At 47.2% G+C, this 20,987-nt stretch overlaps 1 long non-coding RNA gene across 1 annotated transcript; it reads right to left on the bottom strand.

The window, feature by feature from the left end:
• Nucleotides 1–4,410: 4,410 nt before the first annotated feature.
• Nucleotides 4,411–20,982, bottom strand: LOC128823198 (uncharacterized). The gene is made up of 2 exons (XR_008441699.1): nt 20,893–20,982; nt 4,411–4,667 (listed from the first exon to the last, which is right to left on the bottom strand). It is a non-coding gene; the product is annotated as an uncharacterized LOC128823198 (long non-coding RNA).
• Between the last annotated feature and the right edge of the window lie 5 nt (nt 20,983–20,987).

Genomic DNA, 20,987 nt, shown 5'->3' with positions numbered 1-20,987 from the left:
GTGTGGACGCTGCTCGCATTCATAACTTATGGATGGGCCCAAGCCACAAAGTTCAGAGCTGATTCAGGGCCATCCTAAACGTGTTGTGATGGGGCACGTGGATGAGTTAATGGGTTGGGAGTCCTGATTTAGTGTGTGTTAGGGAGCAGTGGAGTCTGGGTGTTTTGGGAGCAGTGTGATGGGTGCATGTGTGTGTTTAGAAGCAGTCTGTTCACTGTGTATATCAGAGGGAGAAGTGTGGGAACCGCGCATGAGGTGTTGTCAGCCATTCCCTCTCCAGGCAACATCTCACGAGGGTGATAAGGCTCACCAGACCAGCCAGATGGCATGCAGACATCCTTTCTGAAGAATCTTATCACAATCCTCGATCAGCTCTGGCCCAGTGGATGTGGATAGAAGAGTAGAAAAGACGGAAAAATATAATAGTGTTTAGAAACCCATATGAGATGAGATCCCAAACTCTGGACTAGCCTTCTAGTCGATCTTCCACAGCCTTCGCAGTGTTGTCAATGGGATTCCAAATGACCATTTCTTTTCTACTGCCACTCGGTGATGTTGTAATACAATATTGTCTCCTTATTTTCCAGGGTTTTATTATCACTCATGAAATCAATGTCCCCACAAGCTGAGGACAGTACAACCAGCCTCCTTTTTCCATCTGCCATGCTGGTACTGTCATCAGATAAAATTAACCTATGTTCTTATCTATCAGATTTCCATGCACATTCCTGCTGGTTTCCTAGAATCCTGTATTTTAACCGTGGAGATCCCAGATCTATCTAATGTGCTGGGATAGTCATTTGAATACTACGGTTGATATCCCTAATGATGAGAACATGGTGTCCCATAAGTCATAAATCATTTACCGTGGAAGCTGTGAAATTAACCTCCTGTATCAGAGAAGCTACCATACTTCACACTACATCACATTCTGTGCCAATAGGAGTAGGTATTGAAGTGGCCTAAGAAACCTGCGTGTTGGAAACCCTAGAAGTCAATGTTCCCAGTGAGATCAATGGCAAAACTCCTATTGAGTTTAATGGGACCAGGATTTTACCCCCAGCAAATCAGCTGGGCTCTTTAGAAATAACAACATTATTAAAGTGAATGTTAGAGCTGGTGAAAGACACTAGGTTAAGTGCCCTGGAATCCTCAGAACAGCTCCCCTCTCGGACCTCCTCTTGCGTTAGATGGGAGCCTAGTCTCTGTGGCTTGTTCACTCCCTGGCATAGAATCATAGAATATCAGGGTTGGAAGGGACCTCAGGAGATCATCTAGTCTAACCCCTTGCTCAAAGCAGGACAAATCCCCAGACAGGTTTTTTTTTTTTTTTTAACCCCCAGATCCCTAAGTGGCCCCCTCAAGGATTGACCTCACAACCCTTGGTTTAGCAGGCCAATGCTCAAACCACTGAGCTATCCCTCCTCCTCCTGACTGTAAACACAGGGGTCCTTGAGGATTTGTTGCGCTGATGGTTTTATGATTTAAAACCTTCCTGCTGGGAAGGGCATTGAGCTTGTTTCTCACAGAGAGAACAACCAGCAAATGGCTAGCCAACAGTCCGGGCTACCAGCCACTGCTAATCTACACACACAACAGTGCAGGTGAATGGAGAGGCCTGGATACGATTGGGCTGACAATCAGATCCTTACGGGATGCAAATGAGAGGCCACCTGCCAGATAAGTCCTTTCATATGGTTGCTTTCCTGCCCCATATGTAACTAAACTGGTATTTGCATAGGTCTTACCAAAATGTTTCCATCAAAAGATTTCACAGTCTGGGGCATCATTAGGAATAGGGCAGATGGAATGACTGAATAGCATGAAGTGCCCCACTGCCTAAACCTCCTCTCTAACAGTGACAACACAGGAAATTGATCACACCTGGGACAATACAGACTGGAGGCTTGACTGTGTGCATTGATCCTGTCACCAGAGGGAGCTCCGACTGGCACATAGATAAACCATGGACATGCACAGGTGGATAAACAGGAGTCAGTGGTGCATATCTGTTGCATTTTGCTGGTTTTTAGACATTATTATTGCTATTGTTTTTAGGTATAGCTGTATAATATGCTCTCTCATGCACAAGACATAAATCAAATCCCAGCCCCAAAGTGCTTACAATCGACAGTAGGCAGATGCAGAGAAGATAGGACAAGCTGCATCGGAGGCAGAATGGACAAAGGTTTGAAGAGTGGGGTGGGAGAAGGAAATGGATGAGATAGTGAGGCCAATGTTGGTAGAATGAAGGGGATTCCATCTTTATTACACTTGCTGTCTTCTTTTACATGGAGTACAGGACAGGATGATAAAAAGAGATCTGAGATGTAGGCCAAGGTAGAGGCATGCAGGGCCCTCAAGTGAAGACAAGAAGTTCCAACTCGTTACAGTGGGCAAGGGGGAACCACTGGATGGGCTTCAAAGTGGGGAGAGATGTAGTCTGATTGACAGGTGAGGAACATAATTTAAGTATTTGTATTTTGGATGCACTGGAGGGCAGCAGTATAGGAATCAGGGAGGCCAGAAAGGAAGAGGTTGCAGTCATCAAGGAAGGAGATGATTAGGACATGAATTTTAATCATCGGGACAGAAAACATTAAAACACTTGCTTGCATTGCTGAGAGTGGAATTGTGATTCTGTCACATAGTGTAGCCTGCAGCCAGACCACTTGGGATCCTAGCTCTCAGCTAAGCAGGGTCAGGACAAGATACTGTTTGGTGGGAGACCATTAAAGGACACACTGCAGGAAATGTAGTTGGCAATTCAGTACTGGTCAGCATGTGTCCCTTTTTCCTCTGAGTCACTGCTGATCTCATGCCCAGCAGGGTCTATGGAGCTGCTGTTCTGTGATAAGTGCTGTCAGATGAGATGTAAAGCTGACGTCCTGACTACTTGTCATCATTACAGATCATGGGCCCTTTTGGCAAGAGAGCTGTTCGCCCAGATGTCCTGGCCAAATTCTAACTCAGGCCCTGCATTGTCTGTTCTGAAATCCCCACTGCATTGTCAACTGGAAATGGGATTCTTCTTCACTTTCTCTCCCAAACTGTACGTAGTGTTGCTGTGTTTCCTTGCAGAGGTGGGAGCATTGCAGTGGTGGGTGAGGCATGCCCTGTGTGTCATGTATATGTTGGTTTGTAAATTGCTTCCAAAGGAGAAGCAGGATGGTATGTAACAGTAAAAAAAAAAAAATCTTTGGATGGGGACATGTCCCCGTCATCCAACCCAGTGACACATCTGTTCCAGGGAATCGTGGTTTGGTAGTTTCCATGGTGATACAGAATCTTTGAGGATAGTAGTGTGCACCAAAAGATGGTGAATATTTCAACTGTGGCCTATTTTCCCTTCAGAACTCAGCCTCAGACACATTAATTCTGGCTCTGCTGTCTATCGCCTTGTCTGCATTAGAAAGCTGTCTGGCTTTAGCTAGACCAACCTAGTGCAAGCAGCAGAGCCCCCTTAGTGTGGACACAGTTACATCGATATAAAGGTGCTTTATCCTGAGATAGCCATTCCCGTCGGGGAAGGGGAATAAGCTATATTGCTGGAAAGCAGCTTTGTACCATTATAAGTCTAGTTTTACTAGGGCTTGTCCCAGGATAACTATATCGGTAAAATATCACATCCCTAACCAAAACAGTTATCCTGGTACAACTTTTAAATGCAGACTGGGCCTATGGCCCTCTCCAAACTACAAAAATCACTATCTTTAAAGATGCCTGTGGCCAAATCATAGTCTATTTGTGCCTGTGTGGAAAGGAAAGGGCGCTGTGTGCGAGGGAAGGTGTCTACACACGGTTCTCTACCCATGCTTATCACAAGTGTCTTCCACCCACACATGCAAGAAAAAAACATATTAGGGCACAGAGCCTCTTTCTGCAACCCCTCAATGAATCCACGCACCCGTAATCCCATTGCAGTCTATGGGATCACTCATGTGAATAAGAACTACTCACCCTAAAAGCTGAAGACTCAGGCCTAAGGGTTGGCCACGTCTGCGTTTCACAATCATAGATTCATCGATTCCAAGGCCAGAAGGGACTATTGTGATCATCTCGTCTGACCTGCTGGGCAACACAGGTCAGAGAAAGTCCCTGAAAAAATCTCTACAGCAGATCTATTTAAACATTGGTTATTTCGGTACACTAGCCCTTCATTTTGCTGTTATTTTCCCCCCATGGAGGATCATTATTCCCATTGGGTGGTTAGCATTTATTAGATGGATGTTTTTTAAAACCCTTAAGCGAGTCAAGCGTGACAAAATGCATCTGTTTTTTATACAAGTTGGAAATGCTTTCTAATAATCTAAACGCTGAATAGAATAATGGGCAGTAGGAATCTGGAGTAGTCCCAGAAGGCAAGAGAACCCAAGTGCCGTCTAAAGGAGAAAATAAAAACAAGAGGCCTGAAGCCATGGCTGTGTTTATTTTATTCTTGGCCCGTGGAATCCTTTCACAGGAAAAATTTAAACCAGCAGTAGCTATTTATATAGCCACGCACAGAGTAAACACACATGGATGGGGTTGTCTCCATTCACAACACGGCAGCCATTTTCTTGGGATTCCTGCCACTTCCTGTTTCCATGGAAACGTTGTTTACCCTCTTTTGCTCTTATCGGCCCTCGACGTCTAGACCCGAAAGAATTCTAGTTCGGTGAACTTTGCTGAATAATAAAAGAAACATGAGTTGAGAATCAGACAAAGCTGGCGGAGGCTTCACCCCTCTCTCCCCCCCACCCCGCCCGTACTGTATGAAGTCACAGAGTTGTAGTGGAAAGCTCAAAATGCCAGCAATCTTATCTTGACTGGAGAGCCGTGTTTGCTTTAGAACGGGAGCCCCTATGGCTGCTGGGAAACGCACGGCACCAGGCACTTGGTAAACATGTGAATCTGTGGTATGTGTAATACTGTGCAGAGCTCCATGGCTGACAAGTGGTGACAAAGTGGGATTTTTTTGTCATTTTTTATTACGCCTATGCGTGCCTCAGTTTCCCCTGTACTTTGCTTGGCTACCCAGTTGGGGGAAGGAGGGTAGGATTGCATTTGCTACCAGCTAAGAGACACAGGTGTGTATGTGTGTCACCTAGCTGTCTAAGTGCACTGAATGGATCATTAATAATGATTGGCCAAGGCCGACCCATCTCAGTGGAAGATCTAAGAATGGAAAGTGCGCTCACCAGGACATTGACACCTAGCAAGCAATGACCCCACCTCTGAGCAGGAAAACTGAGCACAGATCCCTGCTCGAGAACAAAGGTGGGGGTATGAGGTGGGAGAATAAGGGTTGGCTTCTGGAAGAGGCTGGGGAATCTCTCACCTGAAAACTGACTAAGAAAGGAAGTCAGAGAGTGAGACAAAGAGCCTGAAAATGGAGCTCACCACATCTTGACTGGTGAATTGCTCTAGGCTGACCAGAATGGACTACACTTTAATCTTCATTTCTCTCTGCTAACCTAAGGGCTTCCTATGCCATGTTCCAGTTGACTAACAAACCTGACTGTTTTGAAAACACCACTTGATTGTCACTGCAAATACTGGGCGAAGTGCATTAGTCCCTGAAGAGTGCCTAAGTCTCTTCCAGAAGCCTCGCTGGACTTGCTGAGCAGAGCTCACAGTGTGAAGCAGGGGTGCTGAAGCCCAAGAGGTTCAGACTCATGAGGTGGTGATGCTGCATGACCCACCCCAAAGGAAGAATGAGACCCCTTGGGGGTCTGGCGCAGCAAAGGGGTTCCTCCGAGAGACTGTTCCAAAGTTGGGGGTGTAGCACCGAGCCTGTGAATCCATGACGCAAGTACATGGTTGAGTAGAAGCTCCTCTTGATTTGCTGGCTAAGAGGTTCTTTAAGCTAATTAATCCATCTCTCTCCTTTCCTTTTAACTCTGCTGACAGCAGCTCCCACCTTGAAGAAACTTGATGTCTTAAAGTCTCTGTTTACCTCCTATCATTTTTCAAACATCTATAATCAGAGTCTGGCTGGAGTCAGTAACCCAATCTGCTAGTGTTTTTGAAGGGCACCACTATCTTTGTGCAGAGAGTGCATATAGATGTTGACTTGCCACATAGCTTTGTTTTGTTTTTCAACGTAGAAGGCAAATGAAATAGGATGCACTCAATCGCCGGGGGTAATTGCTGCGCCAAGATTATTGATTGTAAATATTATGCCTTGAGATTCTAGGCTGTTGAAGTTAACCAGCATCCTCCCTCTAGAGTTATCCTTGGAATTTGAGCTGCTAAAAAAAGAGCTGAGGATGTTAAGGATGAACGCACAGGCTGCTGCAGGCAGAGCTCATTTTTAACTCCTCAGACCAGGCAGTCTCATTCCTAGAGCCATAAACCGTTTTCAGGTTGGCTTTGTTTGGAGAATCACAGGGGAATCCACAGGGTCCTTCATTGAACTCATGCACATGGGCCTGAGTCAGGTCTCCGATGCAAATACCCCCAGACTGGGATGCCATTTGGGATCTAAATGGTGTGCCTGGCCCCATCTCTGCTGAAAATAAACACTTGGATTGTTCCTGTTAATCTAACTTCTGAACCAGGAGTGCCCACACTTTGCTCAACAGAGTGGCATCACCAGCAATTTGTGCCTGCACCTGATTTGTAGAAAGTGGAGGAGATTTCAGCAGCCACACCTTTTCAAATGGAAACAACACCTGCAGAGGCTGGAGATTACAGGTCTAAGCTGGTTGGATAAAGATGGAGCATTATGTGATGTGACGATATTGAAGATGAAGGTCGTGCAATGCTATGGGCTGCAGTTGGCTGTATTTTGACTACCTTTGTCCAAAGGAAAGAATTTTCAAACTTTTGAGGCACCTAAATCCATATTTTAAGCACCTTAATAAAAGTAGCCCATATATTTAGGTGCCTAACTTTAAGTTTGAACATCTGGAGTGGGGTTTTCTAAAGCATGTAAGTGGTTTAGGAGCACCAGAGCCACTGAAAGTGCTCCTAAGTCAGTGAGCATTTTTGACAGTCCCACCCTTTTTCATAAATCTTTTGTAACAATATCGGCTTAGCTGCAAGAAACAAAAATGCTCATTGTGTTAGCCCGTGACACAATCCCTTTCTTAAAGCACAATAATAGCAAGATGTGGGTGATACTTTTTTATTGGAAGAGCTTTTATAGCCTCAGGAAGGGAAAGTAACATGATTCTGCAGTACCTTGCAATAGGCCCTTTATTTCTCTAGCTGGCAGCCAGAGAGAGACTCTTATTGTTTTATGGATGATGGATAAGCCTCTTCTACCCTCTGGACATTTCTTCTCACCTTTCCTGCTCCTCTTTATGAAATGTCTCTCTAATGGTAAATTATCAGGTAGGTTTTTGAAAGCCCCAATGGTGAATATGAAAAATCAACGTCCTGGATGTTTGAACCTTTTTGTTTAGTTTGATAATTAATCTTGCAAGAGAAAATCAAATCAACCAACCAACAAAAAATCCAGAGTCCAGTCCGATGAGAAATCATGGACACCTAACAATATCATCTTCACTTGCTGCAGATTAAATGTCTTGGGTGACAGCAGGTACAAAATGCAATCTCCATAAATCCTGCCAGTTTTCTATTTGCTGTGCCAATCCACAGTCCGTATTTGGCATGGGGAACAGACCAAAGAAAAATATCACCAGGTTTGGTTAGCAAAACATTTTCATCAGTTACAGGACTACCGTGGTTGGAAGTGCCTAAAGACATCAAACTTTTACATACTTTTACCTTGTTTGATTTTTCCGATGTATTCTGTAAATTGTACTGTACCAGTGAAATAAAGCCTGTCATAATGTTCTGCAGATTTTTTTGAATTCCTACATGAAGTTTTGTTAGCAGTTGAGAAAACTTTCCCTTGGTTGTGTTTCAAAATGTTCTTTGATTGACTAAAACCAAAGATGGAAATCAAATTTTGGTAAGGGAGATATGTCAAGGCAACAGCCATGTAGACTTTATTACTTCTCTGGGTTTCTCAGCAGCAGCAGAACATCTGGGACTCAGAATACACTTGGTCTCTTTATCCCATGCAGCTATATCACCTCGAGCCATGCTCTTGTTAGCTAGGCGCGTTTGGGCTTGATCTACTTAAACTAATCTATCTAGGTATTTGAAGTGCACTCCAACCATAGTATATGAGCAGCTGGCTTGAGTCAACACCTGCATGGGAGAGTCTACCTAGGAAAGCACAAGGTGGTACAGGAAGATACATTGGTATTTCAGTAGGTGCTGTTAATCTGCTTTGAACCAATGCCCCAGCAAGGTGTTAAGGGCTCACTGGGGAGCTGGAGGTGCTAGATGACACATGAGACAGAGAGCCTGTGTTGAAGATCTGATGGCATAGTTTGCAAGTTAGCCTTGGTTAAATCTGAGCTTGGATAATTCTGTTCTGCTGACCTATCCCTCTGCTCCCCACCTCCACCACCCTTTGAGATTCTTCTGTGTAGCTCCTGGTATATGTTCGGGATTCCTGTGATACCCGTAGATCCAGGGCTTGTTCAATGGGAATCTCTACTCTAGTTGCATTTGCCCTGATCTAAACCCAGAAGCACCCTTCAATGACTGGACTTATTTACCTCAGAATGTGGAGAACGGCTTGAAGCCCTGCTGAAGCGCCAAGGCATGGCTGCACACTCCTCAGGCCAGCTAGACATAAGAGTACGCTGGGGATGAACCTCTCCAGCTGATGAGAAGGGGCATGGTAAATTCCGAGATGCTGCTGCATATCTCTAAGAGATAAGGACAGGGCCCTTACTGACGTCATGTCAGCAGCCTACAGCTGCTGCAAGCACAGGATGCTGAGAAGGGTGTATTTGTTAGTAGATATTTAGAAATCATTTGGCCGTGTGAGGTGTAGTAAGCTGTCAGCAGCTGGTGGTGACTAATTTTTGAGATCAGTTTATTCCAGAATTGCTTTAATCATTAGACAATATATTTGATCGTTGTGCAACAATCCTCTGTTTCATTAGATGTGTGGTGGATTTTTTTTTTTTATTTTCCTGTAAATTATGACCCCATGCTAATATTTATAAGTTGTAATACATCATCCTAAGTAGTGTAGCTCACTGCTGAATGAATAATAAACTTTACAGATGGAAAAGTCTATTTAGTCTATCCCTTGGGGACCAGCACATGATTCTTCCCTAAGGGAGATTCTCCAGTACTTTGTCCAGTCTAGTTTTAATGTGTTCATTTGAACCCAAAGCATGCCCAGTATTGCAGCCCCCACTACTGACACCAATGTCTTGTTCTTGCACCAGCACTGCCTTTCTACCAGAAAGTAGCAGATATCCAGGGCCTGGCTGGTCAGCTTCCCAGTGGGGGAGAAATCAGTGACCCAGAATCTTGATATAGTCTATGTGTAACTTGTTTTATTTACATGGATACACCAGCCCTGGAACAGAGATGGTCAAACAGCATATAGGGCAATCCCTTCTTCCAGGAATTTCTGCCTAGTTCCAGTGCCCAGCTCCCAGAGAGCTACTCTGCCTCAGCTGACCCCAGTCAGTCCAAAACAGAGAGCAAACTCTCCTGCTACTCACACAGCTCCCCCTCCAAAGACCAGTGCTTCTGTACAGAAACTAACAACCACAGAGTATGTCTTCCCAAAAGTGAACATTTGCTCATACCCTATGAAAAAGAAGTCAGAAGACTATGTGTAATACTTGGTGATGCCTGGCATAGCAATATGTTCTCTTTATATGGTACCCTATTGTCCCTATGAAGACAGCAAGTAGGCCATGAGGCTCCTGGAAACAGAGGTTTTCCTTTTATAAGGAATCACAGACAACAAAGCCCATATATATTAAAGAACTTTTCTTTTCACTACATCAGCTACTTCAGTTTCTGTTTCTCACCCTCAAAGCCATCCCGAGATAGGAATCACTGTATAATGGACCCTAAAAATCATAGTAAAATTTACCACATTAGAGGTTTGGCTAGGTTACAAGGAATCTGTTCATCTGACATTTGAACCCTTACATCCGGAAGCAGCTGTTCTACCAGTTGAGAAAATGAAAATGTCCATTGGCTGTCACTAAAACCTGCACTTCTGTCCTCCACCTGCTAGGGGGTGAGACCATTGCAGTGTCAGCCTTCCTGTCTCTGTAACCAGTGTCTGTGGGTGCAATACAGACCATGACATATTGGTTACCCTGATGTCCCCAAACCCCAAATTTAGTAGTTTTCATAAAGCCAACTCCTATCCCAGGTGTCTCAGTGAAGGCTTATCAGTTAGCATGGAAATCCTAGCTATTCTTAGTGTCTATTTACCCTAACTAGGATCTGAGTCTGATCTCGCTTACCGTAGGTTTATGGCACAGTCACACATCATGCTTCACTTCTGATGCCTACAGTGAGAGTGGGACTGGACCCACGCACAGGCGGAACACCATTGACTTCATTGAACTTCTTACCACTGATTGACACTGATCAGAATCAGGCCCTACACGAGAGAGCTGCTTACACAAATCCTTCCTGTTTGTAAATTTCAGGAAACACTGCAACTGTGCCATGTTCTCAGGTATATACCTTCTAAATAACAGCCTGAATTCCACTCATGTGGTTTCGTTTTCTACAACAGGCAGAAAACAAATGATAATACTAAGCACTCTGTTTTCTTTAAAGATGTTCATTAACATCCCAGTCCAACTGGCATGGAAGGCAATGGGAATCTTTTCATCACTGGCAATGACAGTGTGGTCGAGTAATTAAGGTAGCAGGTTCAGGACTCCTGGAATCTACTCTTTACTCAGCCTCTGACTCTGTCACCCTGTGTGCCTCAGTTTACCCTTCCGTAATAACATTTACCTGCAGCACTAGGGTGCTGTGCAGCATAATTAATTATTGATTGTAAAGTGCTTTTTAAAATCTTCAGCTGAAAGGGGCAACTAGAAGAAATGGATGCGTAAGCTGGCAAGAGATCCCCATAGTAAACCTTTCCGAATGCTAACAGAAAAACTGCATTTTTTTTATTTTTTAAACTTCCTAAATAAAAATCTGTTTTGTTCAGTGCTCTATGAAATGTAGAAAGGCAGAGAAGAAATGGCAATAAAGATAGGGTGACCAGATGTCCTGATTTTATAGGGACAGTCCCGATTTTGGGGTCTTTTTTTTATATAGGCTCCTATTACCCCCATCCCCTGCCCCGATTTTTCACAATTGCTGTCTGGTCACTCTAAATAAAGAGCAGTGAGGAGGCAGCCCCTTCTATCAAGTTTACTCTCTTCATATTGAGTGTGAAAAGGCTGAGAATCCACACCCTGGGGGCTGCTATCTTGGTAGAGCGGAGCTGTATTGGCAGAACTGAGCGGTTCACCCTAAATAAAAACAGAGCAAAAAAGAAACAGATCTTTCGTGACCTGGATCTTGGAGGGAAACTCTATTAATCCTGCTTCCTTTCTCATGACAATAGGATGGGGTTAAGTGATTTAACTTTAGAAGTGAGTTAAAACGGCTTTCATTTTGTTCTTGTTTTTCTTCTTTTTTTTTTTTTTTAGGATTAAAAACAAAACAAAAAACCCACAAAGTGTTTTTTCTCCCCCTTCTGGCTTAATTCCTCAAGAATGCCGAGGAACGCATTGAACATGGCTGTCCTCAGGCACCTAACTTTAATCACATTGTAAACCTTTTGTAAAGGTACTGTAGAAAGGATAGGCCATATAGGGTGCTAATTAGCTCTGAGTTAAGCTTCTGAGAAATCCAATTGAAATTAATACTGGGGGGGAGAGGGGGACACATCCAGGAATGCAGGTAGCAGAATGAGAATGGAGGTGAATGAATAGCCTTTGCTGCTTGTATATCCTCACCACTGTGCTAGCCAGACAGGTACCGGGATAAGGAAAGTTTAATCTGAGACCATAGAAAATTGCATTGTGGCCTGTCTTTAGGGCCACAGCCTGGGTTTTAGCTGCTGCTGTCAGCAGGACTATCTTTCCTTTAGGGAACAGAAGGAGAGCCAGAGAATCACCATGCTGGGATATAGAGTCCATCCTGGTAGGGGACTGGATTAGGATCATTCTCCTGGCTTTGCTACTCTCTACACGCCAGAGCAAAAAAACAAAAAAACAAAACAAAAAACAAACCTGGGGAAGGGAAAAAAAGCTAAGCCAGACAGGAAGAACATGCCAGCCTCATCTATTTGATTTCTTATGATTCGCTTTCCAGTTTGTTATTTCCAGGGAGTACTTTTTGTAGCCTTTTTGGTTGCAGAGATTTTCGATACAATGTTTATTTTACACCCCTCCCTGCTCTGACCTGGGAAATATGCCATATGTTATATTTTTTAAAATAATGGCTGCTTTGGGGATCTGACAATTAACACGATGTTTTACAATTCACCAGAGCTGTTTCCGGCCACTTAGCAAGAGGGTTTCTTTTTAGCTGTGTCACAGAGTTGGCTAGTAGCAATAAACAGATAACACCCAGAAAACATCTAGATTTTTATCAGAAAAACATAACAGCAAAAAAGAAAACAAAAGGAATTTTCAAACACAAGGTTCTAGCTCTGAAAACCTCACATTGACTTCTCCACAGGCCCAAGCCCAGATCCTCAAAGGCATATAGGCATCAGAAGTTAGGTGTCTAAATATCATTGAGGATCTGGCCCTAGGCTGGGAATTCAACCTCTTCTAGGAGAGACTTCTTCTTGATGACCATTTGAACTTTCTACTGTGGTTTTATAACACAATGAATCATCCTGTCTCTAACTGAAATATTAGGCCAAATTGTGAGCTGCCTCTGGCCCAATCTGTCAGATAGCTTGTTAATGTTTTTATTGTTGATATGTTATGTCTTGGGGTTTTTCCTTAGTGATGCTTTAAATTAAGTTTTCCCAAATAAATCTGATTTTCAATCACGGAAGTTACTACCGTAGTAGTTGACTAAGATAGACATGACCCTGCTCCCAATTCTCTGTCTCTTATTATAAATTAGAATGGATTTGTTTGCTTGGAAAAGGGTCCACCTCATAAAGTATGAGACGGGGACTTTTTGTTCTGTGTTTGTCCAGCACCTAACGCTTCATGCTCCCACGTGCTACAAAAATACAATAATAAACAATTGCACCGATTCCTGTGACACCTCCTTCAATGCACCTGAACACGAAAAATTCTGGGCAACATCTGAAGCAAACAGGTTGCTAGTGTTTGAATGGAATATAGAGCCATGGAAAGAAAAAAGGTTGTGAACCCCTGAAACTGAAGATGACATCGATACCAATTTATTATGAAAAGCAGTTTTCTGTTGAATAGCAACAGAAAGGACTGCAATCTCAGAGATGCTACAGTCCTGGTTTGGTATGGTGCTGGTATGTTCTCTCTCCTTTTTATTTTGTTCAGAAACACGCTAGGACATTTTTTTATCCTCCCACTACTGCAGTGGCTGCATATGTATAGAGACTGCTGAACCGGAGAATTGTCCATAAAGTGCTTAAGAATCTTCCTTTGCTGTCAGTAGCATGTAAACAGGTGCTAACCATCATCTTTATGCTTCCTTAAAGAAATGGGTAAAAATACAGTTAACATTTCATAATGACTCAAGCCAAAAAAACAAACAGCTTGTCAGGAGAGATCATCCTTTGATTGCCACCCTTGTGGACTGAAGTCTGAGTCAGCATCCTACATTCTTGGTTAGCATGCAACACATTATTGGAGTGATGTAGACTGCAGGCATTTATTTCCCCAAGTCTAGGCATGCACAGTTTGGCTAAGAATTGGACCTGCTGTCAGTACAAAGGTTATCTGCCCATTGATCACTGACGGGTGCTAAGTTCCAGCTGCCTCGCTGATTTGTATCTGAACAAAGGTGTTTCTTTAAAAAATAGGTGGATGGTAGGTTAAGCCTGGCCTACACTAGAAAATTAGATCAGTTTAACTACATTGGTCAGGGGTGTGAAAAATCCACACCTTCAGCGGCATAGATGACCTAAATCCCTGTGTAGACAATGGTAGGTCGATAGAAGAATGCTACTACCCAGGGCCAGTGCAAGGATATTTTACGCCCTAGGCGAAACTTCCCCTTGCGCTCCCCCCCGCACACACACATTGGTTCATTGAGGGGCAAATCCCAACGAGCCTTTATAGACCCCAGGGGCCAACCTGCCCAGGGGCTGCTCCCCAGATCAGATTCCCCCCTCCCCACCCCCTGAACTCCCCTGGAGGGTGCACAGCCCTCCCCCCCCCACAAACCCTCCCCTCGTCTCCCCACCCCGGCGGCCCTCGCCCCAAGTCCATTCACTGGCTTTGCCGGGCTTGGGCCGCTGCAGCAGCTCAGCAGGGAGAGCCACAGCGTCCCGCTTGCAGCGGCGGCGAGCCCCAGCCATGGAGGAGCCGGTGCGGCGCAAGGGGGTAGCAGCCCTGAAAAGGCGGTGGCAAAGCTGGCGGGGAGCAGCCGCTCCCCCCGCCCCTCCTGCCCAGGCTGTGGACTGGCAACCCCCTCCCCGGGGGCTCTTGCAGCCTGCAGCGGATGCATGCGGGCGCCGGACCCCAGGCGTCCCCCGGCTGCCCCCTCGCCGAACTTGGGCTCTGCGGCTCCCGGGAATGTGAGCCGCCACCGCCGCTGTGCCTCCTGGAGCAGGCTCAGGGCCCCGCGCCCCGGCGATGGTTCACATGCCTGGGAGCCGCAGAACCTGAGCGCGGCAAGGAGGTAGCCGGGGGGCGCACAGGGGCCGCTGCCCGCGTGCATCCACTGCAGCCTTCAGGAGCCCCCAGGGGTTGCTGGGCCGCAGCCTGGGCAGGAGGGGTGGGGGGTGCGGCTGCTCCCTGCTAGCGGTGCCGCCGCCTTTGCAGGGCTGCTGCCCCCCTGCGCCGCGCCGGCTCCTCCATGGCTGTGGCTCGCCGCCACCGCAAGCCGATGCTCTGGCTCTCCAGTGCCTCCGGAAGGCGCCTCCTCCCTGCCGAGCCACGGCACCGCTTTTTGGTGCCCCCAACCACTTGGCGCCCTAGGGCCTAGGCGACCGCCTAGTTCGCCTAGTGGTTGCACCGGCCCTGCTACCACCTCTCGGGGAGATGGATTACCTATGCAGTTGGGAGAATCCCTCTCTTTGGTGTAGGTAGTGTCTCTACACTGAAGCACTACAGTGGTGTAGCTCTGCTGTTGTAGCTTTTTACATATAGACAAGCCCTCAACTCCTTATGTTATTTCCATTTGTATTTTATGTGTTACAACCCAAGCTCTCAAAGTTGAGCTTGTTTCATTTAGGGTTGGGCTACTTAAAACGCTACAATGGCACAGCTGCTCGGCTGCAGTGCTTCAGTGAAGATGCTACCAATGCCAACGGGAGGGGTTCTCCTGTTGGCATAGGTAACCCGCCTCCCGGAGAGGCAGTAGCTAGGTCGACGGGAGAATTCTTCCACTGACCTCGCACCGTCTATGCAGGGACTTCGGTTGGCTTACCTACGCCACTCAAGGGTTTTCACACCCCTGAGCACCGCAGTTATGCTAACCTAATTTTCTGCTGTAGGTCAGCATAACTGTGTCGCTTAAGGGCGTGAAAAATCCTGAGCAACAAAGTTAAACGGACCAAACCTCTGGTGCAGACACAACTTGGTCAACAGGAGAATTCTCCCGTTGACCTAGCAACTGCCTCTCAGGGAGGTGGATTACCCAGGCCAACAGGAGAACCTCTCCCATTGGTGTAGGTAGTGTCTTCACTGAAGTGCCACAGCAGTGCAGCTGCAGCATTTTAAAACCCTTAGACTTTCGCTTGTGGGTCTTTGTAAATCATGGTGATAGGACATCATTCTGGAGACTCAAGTCTTCTGTTCATCCATGGGACTAGAGGAAGAATCCCACCCTATCCTCAGCCAATTCCCCCTGACCTGGAGAGATCACCTCCAGCAAGAAGAGAGGACTCCAGCCTCCAAGACCTATTCAATCCTTGACTCCTCTGCTGACTCTAACAAGGGTGGCCATTGTGGTGATGTGTTTATGATCTGGCCATCTGCTACTGGGAGCTGGACTGAGATTAGCAATTTGTTTCACATAAGGCATCAAAGCCTGCTGTAGCCCAATCTACAGATTGTGTATTCATTATATTGATTAATTAAGAATTCCCAGTTATCACTTGAAGGGTTGACAGGTTCTTGTCCCAAGATCAGGCCCAATATTATTAACATTACTGTTCAGTGGGAAACCCCGTTGAGCACAGTTGCAACACTCACACTTCAGGAATCCTTCTGCATTTGTAATAGTTTATTGATACGTTGGCACAAACACTCTAACTCATCAAGGTAGAAAGAGATAATACAGAATGTCCATCTTCACATCTATATGCTCACACCATCCCTTGCAGAACCTGAAATGTTAGTTATCTTCCTCATCACCATCACCTTCCTCATTATCACCACTGGCCATCATCCTGGCACCTCCCAAGGGCTGCATCTCTCTCTCCTCCTGCACACTGGCTGGGATACAATTTTTATAATATGTGACGCTGATGCCACTATGCCTATTCAGTTGGGGTTTCTCCCCTCTTCCTTATTTGTATTTTCTCACCCTACTAATGTTGTGATGCTCTTCTCCTATAGGTTAGTATATTAATTATCTCAATTTATCAATTCGTTGCCATGGCACTCTTATGGTGAGACACCTGCGGATGTTCCTATTCTAAAATATACAAAAGCTGGTGTTAGCTCATGTTCCTGTGGCTGGCTGGTGTCTTCATGGACAAACTTCCCCCTAAATCACTCTATTCCCAGTTCCCCAAAATTTAGGGGTGATCATTAGGCCATTTATCTGTGCCAAAGTTCATAGGCCTCAAGCCTTATACTAACTGCTGAAGCCAATGTCATACAGGATTCAGGCCTGTAGGTTCTTTGGGTTACTGCTAAATAAACTAAATGCTAAAGCTAGCTCAATAGGGTACATTGCACGGGAGTCAAATTGGTGATTTGGACTGAATGGGACTGTAAATCATTAATGATCCCATGACCCATCCAGTCCCACTCTCTTTTCGTTTAGGGCAGGCCTTAATTGAAGTGCACTGTGGTGCTATAATATCTGAGGAACTATGGGAGTAATATGAATATAAACAACTCTTCTGTTGAAAATGTGACTGGGTAAAACTTCGGTGGGATGCGTTTCCATTTTCACTGGAAATCCTCAGTGAAGTCTATTCTCAAGGAAACCTCTTCCATCCTGGTTACCAGACAATTTGTGCAATGCTTGTGTGTCAAAGGAGACACCTGAAATAATCCATAAAGAAACTTGTAGACTGAGTGGGCTCCCCTACAATCCGCTTAGCTCCTGTGGCCCAGAGACAGTAGCGTAGGCAGTGGACTAGGATTCTGACCTGGGTTCTATTCCAGCAGTGTTGTGGACCTGCTGTCTAACCTTGGGCAAGTCTTTTTAGCTCTCTGTGTCTCTGATTTCACTCCCACTCTTTGTCTTGTCTGTTTAGATAGAAAACTTTTCTAGATAGGGACTGACTTATCCTGTGTTTGTACAGTGTCCTGTACAATAAAGCCCTGATCTTGGTCAGAGCCTCTAGGTGCGACTTTAATACAAATAGCCTGTTACAATAACATTAGATTGCCAAACTATCTAGTACTGTGGAACCTCAGTTACTTGAAGTTCTCAGGGAACACTAAACCTCCAGAGATTTGGATACCTGGGGAAGTCATCTTTATGTACGTAAATCTATGCATCTAAGAAGACGTTTGCAGCTTCAGATGACAGTTTGAGCTGGGTGGTGACTAGACTAGCAAGATTCTGCTGTATATGCTGCAAGGAAGTCAAACTTCCTTGTTTAGATGAAAAAAAGTATCCCAAAAGCATAGCCTTCATTCTGATCTCAACCCAGCTGACATCAGTGGAGTTACTCCTGATTTACACCGGTGTGAGATCTGAATGAGGCTCACTGTATTCATTTCAAGGCTTTGGGACTCCCTGGGGGCAGGAAGTTTAGTTATATAACTCCCCTTCATTTACAAGAGTACAGCTTTTACATTGAAATTTATCATGTTCTCCATCACCATGGCCTCTGGGAACATCACACTTGAACCCAAGCTGCAGATGACATACCACATAGTTGTTGGTACCTATATTAGCTACAGTTGTATTATTAACATGTTTCTATTACAAGTTGACTTCTTCCAGTCATACTTGATTAACCTGCCTTATTAAAAAAAAAAGACTTTAGAATCTGCACCTTTAAAGTTGACAACCTTTATAAGATATTTTTGCCTTTCTTTCCCTGACGTATCTTCCTTTTCTTTTGCCACTAGTTAGTGAAACGAACTAACTTTATATTTGTGCTGTTTTGCCAGAGCACAAAAGCCATCTTCTTATTAATCACAGGATTGGTCTCCTCTTCCCATGAAGCCATATCACATTTTCCATCATGCAAATGAAATGTGTAAAATAGTTTTCTTTTAATCTGTTCTACTGGTAAATTAATCCAGCATTACAAACTCAGCAATAGAGTTAGATGATCTGTATATAATAGGTTTAGTCAATTGAATCAGTAAAGCCTTGCCTGTTCTCCATATAAAAGGCTATAGAAATCTATGAAATCCACTTGCATATGTTTCCATAAAGTAGACCATGCTGCAACTTCCTGTTGTTCCTTTTTGAAAACCAAAAATTATTATATGAGGCAATTGACATTTAATTTCATGACCTTGATGTTTTTGCTGCATGACTGTCAAGGCTATGAAGAATAATAAGGGTCTGGGGACAAAGCAGGAGATAGTTAAATGTTGTAATGCAATCATTCAATGTGTAATTCCAAAGATTATGTCTAATGCTCTGCAATTTAACAAGTTGTCGATATTGAATGTCATTGCATATGATCAGAATTTCACAAATATTTTGTGTGATCTTTTGTGGTTAAATCTGGACAGAATCCAAGTTCAGCCCAACCCATTTTTGTTGTGTAGTGCTGTCTTTCCAACTTTGGTTTGTTTTAAATGCTATCTGGTAAATTTTTATAAAATGGTCAAAGGGGATGTATAAAGCAGAACCCATCTTCTTAGCATGGGGGTTGTGAATAGGTGGAAGAGGGTTGTGACCACCCTGCTTTTGCCACATTGCTACATGGAGGGAGGTGCCAGCGAGGCGGAAGGGAAATTTGGGGGATGGGTTGAGACCCACAGAAGCGGAATATGAGAAGCAGCAGAAGCGGTTGCTGGGTGATTGCATATGCAATGCACCATTGCAATTGGCCTAGTCCACTCATGTTTGGGATTAGATCGACTACTCCAGATGCCAAGCTGGAAGCCCCCCCTTGTGAAACACCTTGGGAGCCATAAAACTCCCTCCTCCCCTCCCAGCATCAGTGCCTTGACTGGCTCCACCCTTCTATGGGCCTTGATGCTGCCTCCATCCAGACTACTCTGCGGTGTGGCCAGGGTGTCCTGTGAGTCGATGTTATTACCTGCACTGCCACCAAGCCAAGGGAGCCCTGTGGAGGGGGAAATGGACCTGCAAGCTAAGAGCCTCCAAACACCTCCTGGTCACAGGCCCACCCCAGGCAGAGGGGCATCCCCTGTGGAGAGTCATGTGAGGTGGGGGCCCAGGGACTATGTCAGGCAGGGCTCTGGCAGTGGCACTGAAACAATTTTTATAGTGGGGATGCTGAAAACCATCAAACAAAAGCCACTTCAAGCCAGGAGGTGCTGCCAAACCTCCAGCACCTTTGGGAGAGCAGAAGGGGCCCTGTGGAGAGCCCTGTGCAGGCATGGGCTGTGCCAGGCAGGGCTCTGGGGGGGCAGGGGCTGTGCCAGGCAGGCTCTGGGAGGGCGGGGGGGCCCTGTGTGGGGGTGGGGTTGTGCCAGGCAGGGGGCCCCTGTGTGGGGGTGGGGCTGTGCCAGGCAGGCTCTGGAAGGGCGGGGGGGCCCTGTGGGGGGTGGGGCTGTGCCAGGCAGGCTCTGGGAGGGCGGGGGGCCCTGTGTGGGGGTGGGGCTGTGCCAGGCAGGCTCTGGGAGGGCGGGGGGGACCCCTGTGGGGGGGTGGGGCTGTGCCAGGCAGGCTCTGGGAGGGCGGGGGGGGCCCTGTGGGGGGGTGGGGCTGTGCCAGGCAGGCTCTGGGAGGGCGGGGGGGACCCCTGTGTGGGGGTGGGGCTGTGCCAGGCAGGCTCTGGGAGGGCAGGGGGCCCTGGGGGGGGTGGGGCTGTGCCAGGCAGGCTCTGGGAGGGCGGGGGGGGCCCTGTGGGGAGGTGGGGCTGTGCCAGGCAGGCTCTGGGAGGGCGGGGGGCCCTGTGGGGGGGTGGGGCTGTGCCAGGCAGGCTCTGGGAGGGCGGGGGGCCCTGTGGGGGGGTGGGGCTGTGCCAGGCAGGCTCTGGGAGGGCAGGGGGCCCCTGTGGGGGGGTGGGGCTGTGCCAGGCAGGCTCTGGGAGGGCGGGGGGGGCCCTGTGTAGGGGTGGGGCTGTGCCAGGCAGGCTCTGGGGGGGCAGGGGGCCCCTGTGGGGGGGTGGGGCTGTGCCAGGCAGGCTCTGGGAGGGCGGGGGGGGGACCCCTGTGGGGGGGTGGGGCTGTGCCAGGCAGGCTCTGGGAGGGCGGGGGGGGACCCCTGTGGGGGGGTGGGGCTGTGCCAGGCAGGCTCTGGGAGGGCGGGGGGGGACCCCTGTGGGGGGGTGGGGCTGTGCCAGGCAGGCTCTGGGAGGGCGGGGGGGGACCCCTGTGGGGGGGTGGGGCTGTGCCAGGCAGGCTCTGGGAGGGCGGGGGGCCCCTGTGTGGGGGTGGGGCTGTGCCAGGCAGGCTCTGGGAGGGCGGGGGGCCCTGGGGGGGGTGAGGGGCTGCGGAGCCCTGTGCGGGGGGCGATGCCGCTGCCGCTCTGGGTAGCCCGTGCGGGGCGGGGCGATGATGCCGCAGCCGCCCACAGGCGGCGAGGGACGGGAGCCCCACGGCGAGGCCGGGGTGGAGGCAGCGCTCTCGGGGCCGGTCCTGGGGCAGGGCCATGGGGCCGCACCTGTGGGCACCGCGCACGTGGGCCACGAACCAGACGCTTCTCCGTCCCTTCGGCCCTTTAAAGGGCCAGTAGCTCCGCGTCCCGTCCGGCGGGTT

Source organism: Malaclemys terrapin, chromosome 15 (genome assembly GCF_027887155.1).
Source record: "Malaclemys terrapin pileata isolate rMalTer1 chromosome 15, rMalTer1.hap1, whole genome shotgun sequence".
In the NCBI taxonomy this organism is placed as follows: Eukaryota; Metazoa; Chordata; order Testudines; family Emydidae; genus Malaclemys; species Malaclemys terrapin.
Note: the sequence above shows the minus strand (reverse complement) of the source record. Positions and strands in the feature narration are given on the sequence as shown.